The sequence below is a fragment of the Amblyomma maculatum genome, chromosome 5 (assembly GCF_055883805.1).
Source record: "Amblyomma maculatum isolate TAMU_Amacu chromosome 5, ASM5588380v1, whole genome shotgun sequence".
Classification (NCBI taxonomy): Eukaryota; Metazoa; Arthropoda; class Arachnida; order Ixodida; family Ixodidae; genus Amblyomma; species Amblyomma maculatum.
In genome coordinates this window covers 140,006,676-140,018,312 of record NC_139348.1, presented here as the reverse complement: position 1 = coordinate 140,018,312, position 11,637 = coordinate 140,006,676, and the positions used below count along the sequence as shown (strand labels likewise).

At 45.3% G+C, this 11,637-nt stretch overlaps 1 protein-coding gene across 1 annotated transcript in view; it reads left to right on the top strand.

Annotated features, from left to right (window-relative positions):
* The first annotated feature begins 739 nt into the window (after positions 1-739).
* LOC146189741 (gamma-aminobutyric acid receptor subunit beta-like) overlaps positions 740-11,637 on the top strand; it is a 43,809-nt gene continuing 32,911 nt past the window's right edge. Inside the window, exon 1 of the mRNA XM_084603319.1 lies at positions 740-913. The gene's annotated coding sequence lies outside the window, so the exon portion shown is untranslated. The remainder of the gene's footprint in view (positions 914-11,637) is intronic.

Sequence of the window (11,637 nt, the reverse complement as noted above, 5' to 3'; positions counted from 1 at the left end):
TTTATTTCCAACTAGCGTAATGCAGTCAACATAAGAAAGAAAATAAAAGGAAAGACAGCACTATGCTAGGCTAGACTCCATTGAAAACCTGGCCATCTATTCCATTCACATCTATTTGGCATAAGGTGAAGCTGGTGAAGATGCCGGCCTACGCAAGACAGCAGCTGATCCATTGGCTTTTCCCTTTTATTGCCAACTCGCTTCTGCGTCTTCTCGTGGCTCGCTGCCTTTTTCAGCCCCACGCTGTCATCAATTACCCAGCGATGCGCCTAGGCTGACCGATGCGCCAGAGTCGATCGAAAGAAACACAACCTTGAGGGTGATGGTCCACCCACAATCGACGCCAGGAGGTGACCGTGGAGGGAAAAGATCGAAAGCGCGAAAAAGGCGAGAGTGAAGCGGAGAAACGATTGACTAAGAACACAAACCCCGCCCTATTTCCCCAGCCAGCACTGCCATGACCCACCGTGACCATGACCACGACGGCCTCTAAGAACCAGGGCTGGATCAAGACAGTGTGGTCATTCTACATTGAGCAACTTTTCACAACTCTCACAGGTGGCTCCTTTCGACCCGGGGCCGACCCCCTCGCTCAAAGCGAGCGCACGTGTAGGAAGATCGTGACGTAGCGACGTCCTGTGCGCAGCGTCATTCTAGCGTCGACCGCTGCGAGCGCTGCTGACGTTGCGCTGGTCGTTTTGAGCGACCGCCCACCCTTGTCTTTTCGGGCGCCGCTTTGCCATAGCGCGGCGGTGTCGGAGCAACGGATGCGTTCGCCGGGCCTCCCGTGACGACGTACACGTGCCGCAGGGTGTCGTGACTCCTTCGACCGTTTTGTGAGACTCCTTCGAGAGGCGCCTATGACCCCAGATCGGCCTCTTCACAATCAAAGACTGTCATAGTTGCATCAAAGGTAGGGCGACAACGTTCCTTGACGGTGCCTTAATTACAGCGGAGTATGCTTTGCATCGACGTGAGGCCTAAAAAATGCCAGCGAGGTAACTCAGCGTGAGCGTTTGAATTAGGTTTTATGCGCAGGTTTGATTATAAAGAGGAATTTTCGTTTTGTTATTGATTTCAAGATTGTTGCGCGGCCAGTATATCTGTCACTATCGAGATCTTGACAAGGCCAGCGCTCTCCAGCAGCCTACGTCGCGACTACCAAATTGGCGATAAGCTCAGCAAGCGAAGGTGTGAGGGCGGGCCTGAGTGAAATCACGATGTGCCTCTTCGCCGCTTTACTCACGCCCTTGCTCACCCATTTGCTGACCCTTTATCGCCCAAGCTATAATATAACGTTCACTGCTGTCTCAGCTTAGAGAGACCAAGCACCTTCCTTTTTAGACTTTCGGTGATGATGGCATAACTGGGCTGTAACACTCCTGAAAAAATAAAACCGACATGAATTGAACATAATTTGAATTGGCACCCGAGGGTCGATGTTTGTCGTCTCTTTCACCTTACACTATGATCTCCGGCATGCCCGGATACACAGTACCATTTATTAACGAAATTTATGCTTTGTGTTCAAACATGCCAAGGTGTGTTTTCTATGGGAAGATACTTCATAGTCTACCGCAGCTGATGACACTGAGTTAAGTTTCATAAAAGGGGAGGGGGGGAGCAGCAATCTCTCTAAGAGTACAACGTGGTACATTTCGCATTCGACAAACCCTGCTCTGACGACTACTGCGACTGGCAACGATGCTACGATGCTTCACAATAGTACGGTTTTGTCACTAGCTCCACTATATGCACAGCGAGCAGGACCTAATATTTTGGAAGGGTGCATGTTATAACCGTTAATGCATCGTGAATGCGAATTGTGGGAAGCACTACGCGATGGGGCTCTAGAGCGCTGGGGCTAGAGCTCCCATTCACCGATTTCAGTAATGCCTACTTGTTTAAACCCGGTCGTGACAGGTGCCGCCAACTTGCGCAGCACTTTTAACATGAAAATAGAACATACCCGGACCTCTGTATCAAGATGCAGACACACGACTTCTAAGCCATGCAGGCAAGTTCTTACGGCTTGGTTCAAGTAAGTCTTTATGACGTAGCATTTCTCATAGCATGGTTTCTAATAGCGACTGTACGCTAGTCAACATGCGTGGCGAGACAAAGAAGTGAAAACAGTACTACTAGCGCATCTTATTCCCATTTGGCATATCGATGCTGAATAGGCTGCCATTTATATTTCAACGTGGCCATTGATTTGGACATGCTGGTGTGGTGAACGACAAGGAATGGATTCTGCCGTGGCATTGAACATCACTCTAAAACGAAGTGCTGTGGGAAGGTATATTGGGTAAGTAAATTGACCTGCGGGCACAAGTTAGCTTTGACATCAAATGCACGTGGCATCGTCATATGCAGCCAGTTTGTCAGGCTAGTGCGACCGAATATAGAGAGGACCATGCGCTCCAAAAATTACTGAAGGGAGATGTACAGAACTGACTTTTGGACTAAGCTGACCTTCATTACGTCGCAGATCAGCGCAGGAAAAAGATGTGACAAAAAGTGCGGTAGATGTTTCTTTTTTATCTGGTTCCGCGGCTTAGTCAAGCTGTTGCATCAACCAGGAGATCCCGAAATGGTTTCAAATCGTTTAAATGATTACGAATTATACGTAGCCATAGAAGAAAGGTTGCCAAGCATAGCTAACCGATGTACCGCTATGGATGTTTTTTTTTTCCTGGTACCAAAAAAATATAGGCCGTAGTATATTCGATGAACACACGCAGGTATGCCATCTGCCGGGAGCTCGCGATGACCCCGCAGTTGAGGACCAACGGGATTTCTTCGTAATCGTCACGGGGTTAGAAGAATAGAATTTCAGTATGTAATGTATAGTGTAGGCACATTGTAGCAGTGACAAACTCTTTCACTGGATAAACGTGCCTCAAGAAATTGCAAGTTGCTGTATCGGAGTTATATTTTGGGTATAATCCCATTTGAATAACCCCGGCTTGCCTCAGTGTTGTTACTGCGGGCTTACAATGTGTTGGGCCGTGTCAAGGACATGATCTATGAAATAAGTTCGGAAGACACCGTGCAGCGGCAGGCTACACGCAGACAGCCCAGCTAAGAAGACGTGCACGTCGTGCGGATGAAGCCCTATCTTCTCGCAGTGATGGCCCATTCTTCAAAGTCATCGCACACTTTATGTTCAGAACATGTTGGTCTTATGTAAACAACGTCTTGCGTGGTACCCATCCACCTGATCTCATCCTTAGTTCTACGCTGCGGCCCTCTCCATTTTTTCTTTCCTTTTTTTGTTAAGGAGATCGAGTAATGCCATCTGGTCTCACAGCTGGGATACTGCTGGTTGCTAAACAGTCATCTTGTCTTCCATTACGATCTGAAGTATAACAGAAGCGCCTCGACTTGTACCTGATATTCGTAAGAAGGTTCAGCTATTATATCAGGAGCTGAAAGCCCTTAAAGGAGTGACAGAAGTTTGAAAAACTGCGAGATTTTAGTATGAGGAGAATCCCGAGGACAGAAACAGAAGTAAATGGTGCAACAACAAAAACTGGCGGTAACTAAAGAGACTTTGGCAGAGGCCGGTCCAAGTGACTTATCAGGGTAGATTAGGCGCGGGAAGTTGGAATCGCGCGCTCTTTTTCAGCTCCTGTGGTTTAACTGTTGAATAACCCCATGTTCCAGAAAGCTATTTTGTCGGTAACAATTTCTGTCAAGTTCAATGCTCTCGCTGTGCAGACACAAGGAAGCAGACGGCCAATTTAGCGACAAAGAAGCGCGCAGCAAAGAATCAATAGGCAGGCAATGCAGAGACAAAAATAGTCGCCGGCTTCCAGCTTACCATTTTTTTCTCTAAATCATGTATTTATAACCCGTTCTAAACATCTGTAGTCAAACGTCCCTATACCAAAGTGGTTTATGGTGTTTATGGTGATGCACAAGCTGAATATGTGCATCCGCAAGGCTTCATTATCGTCCTGTGCCTGCCGTTCTATGCCGCCACGGACAAACGTCCATTGGGGTCCCCAACATCCCTCTGGAGTGCATCAAGTCGCACCTGAAGAGCCAGTAGGAACATCTATCGCAGTCCGAACTGTTCGCGTTGTCCGACGGAGGCCCCTCCTCACCAAATGCACTTTAAGTGCACTCCGCGGGACAGTCACTGCACCAGAATATATTCGAGACATTCAAGCAGCACATATTGCGGAAGAACATCAAACCTGTCCTGGAATCTGATGCGCTGCTTCCAGAGCGGATCTATGGCAGGAACTATGGTGCCAGATGCGTGTACTCTGCCATACCCTCGTGTATGTGTGCCTGTCTCAGAGAGCGATTTCAAATTCGTTGTCAAGCAAGAACTCAATACTGTGGCTACAGCCACACGGGCCCACATCAACCTGACAGGTATCCTGTGGAGAAGCCACCATCGCCCTGGAAATAACCACAGAGAGAGAGAGAATAAACATTTATTTCATCTACAGAGTTTGTGGTGGTTAGATGTCTACCATCTTCCGTAAGGCTGGTCGTCCGCCCTTATTCCAGGGCCCCGCAGGATGCCGCCGCCAGCTGGGCCCGTCGGATCAGACCTTCTTGGTCTTCCCGCCACAGAAAAATATGTCATTGTCATTTTACATTCCCGTTCTGCTTATACAGCTAGAACAGCGTGAAACGTAATCCCCGGGCTCTGGGTGTATTTACCTACCTCAGCTTGCTACCACATTGCAAGGTTGTCTGGATTCTTGTTAGTGAGCTGGGCCTGGAAACTGTCCAGCCCATACCCATGCATGCACCTTATGCCTCATACAGAAGGACAAACAAGTGTCCCTAGACATCGATCGCATCTGTCCTGCAATCTGATGCGCTGCTTTCAGGGCGAGAGGGCTGCAGCGGATCTATGGCAGGAACCATGATTCCAGATGCGTGAACTCTGCCATGTACTCGTGTGTGTGTGTGTGTGTGTGTGTACCTGTGTCCGCGAGCGATTGCAAATTCGTTGTCAAGCAAGAACACAATACAGTAACTACAGTATTGATTCAAACTTCTGTCCCTCCTTTAACGACTTTTAGCTCCCGATATACCATGGAAACTTGAGCAACCAATTGCGGCGTGAGAGCAGCGCAGCGATGGTTTTTTCTCAAAATGCTGCGTGAGACGCCTGTCTTAGCCGATTTCCCTTTGGTGCCTTCCGTGCTAAATGTGTTCAGAGCTGCTGGCTCCGCTTCAAGCGTATCGATTGGTCGGCTGTCCGCTTTTGATACAGTCAGGGTCAATGAAGGTTGGTCAGTTGGCAGCTGTCGACACTTAGAACGTTGGTTCTCGATGAAATTGTACCCTTCAGCACGCCTGTTCCATGACCTTTTTTTTGGCTCGAAGCAGAAAAGTTGTAAACAATGTTTCTTTTTTTATTTGTTTTATTGTGTTTAACTTCGCAAAACAATTCAGGCTATGAGAGACGCAGTAGCTGAGGGCGCGACCACCTAGGGTTCTTCAGCGTGCACTGACATCGCACAGCACACGAGCGCCTTGCTTTTCGCCTCCATCGAAAAGCGGCCGCCGAGGCCGGCATTCGATCCCGCGTCCTTGGGAACAGTAGTTGAGCGCCATGATCACTGCGACACCCCGGCGGGTGAGCTTGGATAAGTACCAAAAATTCTATTGGTTCCAGTTGATAGTTGCCATCGAACGCGCCATGATAAGAACAAAAGGAAGAATGTATTTGCCTTTCTGAAAACAAAGCAAAACAAAATAAACAGACTATCATCCATTCGGAGCGTTTTCTTCTCGTCGATATTTCGACTTTATTTGTCCATTTTAGCGCGCCCAGTTGAATGCCAAATTGACAGTTGAAAAAAGGTTCCTATCGATCATCACCCGACGTTGCCATGGTGAACGTGTCTTATCTGTACACGAGATGAAGTTTGTTCAGCAGAGTGGCTTTTTGTTTATGGAAGGCTCTTCTGTGAGAGGCCGACATTAAACTGCTTCAGCTTGCACTCGTGCGCTGTGGTTACCTTCAATCTGATCCATATTCTTGAAACATTTCAGAGAGGGATATATACATATATATATAAAAATGTGTTTTAGAGAACTGAAAATTACTGAAAACAAACGGAACGAACCAGAAAACGCATATTCAAATATTGGAAGGCAGTAAAAAAACTGATGGGAAAAATCCTCGAAGAAGAAAATTGAGGGATGCCAAGAAAGAAAGGAAACAAGGGGGATATAAAGGAGGCAAGGAAGGACACATTTATAGGAATTATTGAAAGGAGGGAAGGATTGAAGGACAGAAGGAAAGCAAGGAAAGAAACGAAAGAATACAGGAAAGGGTGGCAAAAGTGAAGTTAAGGAAGCATGGAGAGGTATGATGGAAGCTAGGGGAGGAAAACATTAATAAGAAAGAATGGCACGGTAGAAATGCATAAAGAAAATTATAGAGGAATACAGCGGACGAATATCTTATAAGGAAGGAGAAAATGGGACGTGGCAAAATGGAAAGAAGAGATTAAACACCTCGAAGTAAACAATACAAAACAGAGTGAAAGCGACACAGATGGCTGAGGCAGAAAAGCGCAAATGAAGTAAAGGGTAATTCAATGCGATGATATAGAGTTGAGAAAAAGTGCGTTACTGGCTTCGCAAGGTCACTTGAATGCGTTGCAGAAAGGGCAGTTCGCACTTGGAAACAAAGGGTCCGATTCCATTACAAAGGGAAATACGTTTATGGCGATGGAGAAGTGGACTGATTGATGGGAGAAGGAAGGGAATTTCGGAGGTGCAAAACGTACGCGATGGGCGCATGGTACACTACTGAAAAGCTTCTGCACACGCCTGTTTAACGCTGTAGGTTTAATCCAAATGCGTGATATTTAATGATAAGAGAATTAACTGCTGATCTAGTTGGTTGTCACACCTAATTACAGGAAATTCAGTGCAGCACAAACACACACAATAAAGGGGACACCACCGGCGCTTACTGAAACTGTTTAATCAATGGTAAGTAATACACATATATAGCCTTCTCGGCTAAAGCGCACGCCTACAAGGTATCAAGGAAAGGCATCAATCTTATCAAATAAAGCGTGACAGAAATATTTGCCCAGCATCATGAAAGAACACCAACCATGGTGTCCCCTTTCTTGTGTGTGCTTGTGTTGCGCTGAATTCCCTGTAATTATGCGTGATATTTAGTTAATGACCTGAGTATATGCAAGCAGTAGGTAGGATCAATGCTATTCTTCAGGGGCTAGACGGTACTTGGAGGAAATGGCTGAAGGGGAGGGAGCATAAAATCTTCCCATTAAGAGCACTGTGTTGACGACGCATGACCTGGCGAGAGCATCATTCTAGTTTAAACCGCAGCAGAAAACCTACATGTCAAGAAATAATGTTGATATTTGTATCGTGAGGAATCTGTAAGGTTTACAATACGCTAAGCGTAAGGTGTGAAGGAGTTTCTGCGGGTATTTTCATATACCCACTTCGGTAAATTCCCAAGCTAAAGTCGTTGATGTACATACTGAAAAGTGAAAGCTCGGGAACTTTGGCCATTGAAAGTTTTAGTAACACGTTCAGCAAGCTTATAGAATGTCGTGACATTGTGAGATTTGTAAAGACATTGCCGTAGTTTCTAAGGTACAGGTACAGGTGAATTCGAAGTACCTGCAGGTAATGGGAAAGGAAACGAGGTCATCCAAGGAGTTTCGCAGGTTCTTTCTGAGGAATTTAATCTAAAAAAGGAGGAGTTATGTCAGCATAACTCTGGCAGTGACGTTTGTCAGATGGCGCCATTACCACCCGCACTTGTCGGCAGAGCGACTAAGCCGCTAGTAGTGCCCGAGATCCTCCTTTTTTGTGCTTAATGTTGTTCTCTGTCCGCTTAGTGACAGCTTGGCACTGCACTTAGCCAAATGAGAAAGTGCTCATCAAAAGCCTGTGGCGAAGTGAGGGCTGCTGTCTTCGAAAGCTTCGCTTTGTCACGTGTCCTAGCCAACGACATAGTGGCCAGTCGGACAAGCTTAATATTGTGTTTCTCTGGGTGCTCTGGCAGCGGTGACGTGTATGGCGAGACAGCGCCAAATCGCAGAAGCGGGACATAAAGCTTTCAACGTATCTAATACCGGGATGGCACGACAACCATAGCGGGATCACGGCAGGCTCATTTTTTCTTGTTCTATTTTTCTTAGTTTTCCTTCACAGGACTTTGTGATCGGAAGCTTCAGGGTAGAACTTGTGTGGTGGATGTGAACAGTTGAAGGCAGACGTTTGCAGTACTGTGTCTCATTTTTGTAGAAGAATTAACTCTTGTTTTCTGCCGCCTTCCGATCCCAGAATTGCCTCATATTATTTAAAAAGAGAATAGGTACACTGAGCAATTCAAGATTCAGCCGCTTGATTTGACGGTAGGAAATACAACTCGCTTGTTCCCGCTATTTTATGGAATATATGTCGTAATGTACATTACTGCTCCTCTTAAACTAATGAGCTTGCAAGAGAATTGGTTGATAAGCTCTGGATATCCAGTTCACATTTATACTTCGAAATTGCATACAGGAGCATTTCACTCAGCGAACTAATTTGAGACATATGTGCCTCTAGCTCTAAATTCTCAAATGTTTGACTGATGTTTACTTTGAGATTCGTGCATTGGGGAGCAAAGCTTTCCCAAATTCCGGAACTGCCTGTCAAAGGAAGTGCATAGCTTGAATGCTTTAGCGTTGCTTGCTTTAGTCTTGTTGATTCGATCATTATATGTTTTAAATATTTCTTTGTATTGTGGAGAAGGAAGAGGGTCATGAGTGGTAATAATGAAAGGGTGGACACAATCTCTGGTAGAGGATAAGCCAGTCATTCGGCTGCGCTTGTCAAATTTTCAGCATTGAAAATTTAGTATAAGAAATATTGCTTTGTGCGATAATTTTGAAGCCTGAAATTCTTTCGAATGTTGGCTTTATTGCACTGCATAATCTGAACGCATGTTTCATAACTGGAGCTTCTATGACGTCTACGACCAGAATTTGAAGCACCTGTTTAGGGCTTTAACATGGCGTGTTAAACGTAATCAGAAAGTAGACGAATTCGTATAGACTTGTTTTTTTCTCTAGATTGGTAACGGTAAGTTGAAGTGCCTAAGCGCTGGTACGGGGCTTATTTCTGTGACTGAAGATGTGAAACTCAGTTGTATACGTTGTGACGTCCTTCCTAGGTATCTTTTTGCCATGTTATAAACTTTCTCATCTCAGAATGCGAACAGTCTTTCAATGTTTGGGTACTTTTCTTTTCTTTACTTGTACAAAAATAAGCTTTAAGCACAAAATTCGTGCTATCGAAAACACAAATTAGACAGACGCACAGTTTTGCCTTGCCAGAGCATTGGCTAAATGCGCTAAAGTTGTATTGACCAAATAAAAAGGAAATGAACGAAAAAGAAGACAGTGAATGCAATATAGCTTAGTTCAATATTTTTCAAGATCTAGCAGCTGTGAATAGTTCAATACATACTCTTTTCTGAGCCTCGGTCCTGTCCTTCGACCGCCTGTAAACCAGCATCTCCTCTCTCTGTTATTCGTATATTCGACGAAAAAGACGCACTTTTTTGAGCTTGCTGTGCACAAAGATTCATGAAAACAATTAAATGTTAGCTACAGAGGAAGTAAAACAATCGTGCCTGCTCTTTGCTAGGCGGTTCGGCTTTGATGCGTCCTTCGCAAATGCACTTTTTGTCAATTAGATGAATGCACGTTGCCTGTAGCACTGACACACAACAAGCAATCGATTGAATGCCATTAAAATGCTCGACAAGAACCCACCCGTGCATCTCCTTTATAAAGTACTCAGTCTACAACCAGAGGTGGGATGAACGCTTTTAAGATGAAGTTTCGTCGCTCGAAATAGCTTACTTTATGCTGAAGAAAGCAAAAGCTGACAAAAGCAAGAATTCAAACTGTGTACTTGCCGTTACGCTCTCGATCAATATTTTGTTCCGCCTCGTATAGAGAGATATAGATATAGACTACACAACGTCCCACTATAGATGCAATGTCCCTCTACTTACCATATATTGAGCTCGACCGGCCGAAGGCTAATCTTGGTTGCTAACTCGAATCGAAGGGCGTACGTTTTTGCAAAGAGACACTGGTGGCGTGCGCCGTAATATTTAGTTGTGCGCCTTAGTGGCATCTCGTGTGGAACACAGTTGAGGTTGGCCGCTCAGGCTAGCTGCACGCGCATGTCCATCTGAGCACTTCTCGTGAGCATGCGTTTTGTCTATACTTGATGTAACTTAAACCGCGCGGCGTTGTTAAAACACGGAGTAGTTGGCGTTGAATGTAAATGGTAAAAGAAGATAATTTGATTCAATTTATTGCAATGCGGACGTTCGAAACGTATGGTCAAGAGAGACATCTTGTCCTTTATTCGCTTTGGCTAGCCAAAGGCATAGTGTATGGATGCTTCAGAGGATATACGAGGGACACTCTACTCAAAACACTCAGGTTGATTTGAAGTACAGCAATAAAATGTACGGAAACTAAGCGTGGTGAAATGACACCAACAAAGAGCAGTAACCAAATTATCCAAAAGGTGAGAACCTTGCCGAGACCATTTTCTGATCATTGGAGGTACCCCTCCCCCCCTCCCTCCTACACACACGCACACACACACATTTTGGTTTGCAGATGCTGAGAACAACTTTTTTCTGTTCTCCGTAGCGATTGTGGTCCATACCGATTTATCCCTGGCAAAATTATGAAAATGTGAAAATTAGGCGCTCGCCTCACTACACGCATGATTTCGCGCTTAAGTATTGGTACTAAATGCCATAAAAACCGAGCACTAATGGCTTGCACACAGACAAGCTCGCTGCAGATCGTATGTAGTGTGTATAATGAAACTTTTGCTCCCATGATTCATTCCCTGACAGAGTTGTGTGCGGACGTTGTCTGCCCATAGTTAGAGCTTTTTTATTTTCACCACTACCTAAGCTTAGCTTTTTAACCTTTCCAGAAAAACCGCACAGCAGTGCATACAGCCATTGTCCAGTCGTTAAAGATCGTTGCGGCCTTAAAGCTTCATGTAACAAGTGTGTAATTTACTTCCACCTGTCCAAGCTTCGCGTTTATTCGAATAGTCGTAACTTCCACTGTGTGGAACTTCGCCCAGTAGAACGGTGTACAGAAACGGATCGAAAACGTTAGCATAGTCTGCTCGCGTGTGTTATGACCATGCTTGGGCTATAGCTTTTTTTCCCTCCTTATAAGTCCTCTACTACTCACTCCTCCATGTGAGTAGAAAACCTTGCTATGCGCCGACCTAACGACGAAAAGGTCTCGTTCTGAAACCAAGAACAGCGCACTGCATGTGACTCCTTCCCGTTTAGTACATATCGATCGTGTCTTTTGTCCCCACGTGGAGGGTCCTTCTCAGAACCGAAGTCGTTTTTTAGCTCTCTGGTTTATCTGATAATGTGTGGTATCTGCAAAGATGTCCTGTGTATGATCACAGGGTTCCTCACAACATATCAGTCATATTGCCTGTAATCTAGCAGAACACATGAACTGCCATTATGTTTGCGTGCAGTTTGGTAAAAAAATTTATTCTTTTGTGAGTGTGGGCCACTGAGCGTAACCTTAGTGAGAGTGTGTCCAGCTCTGC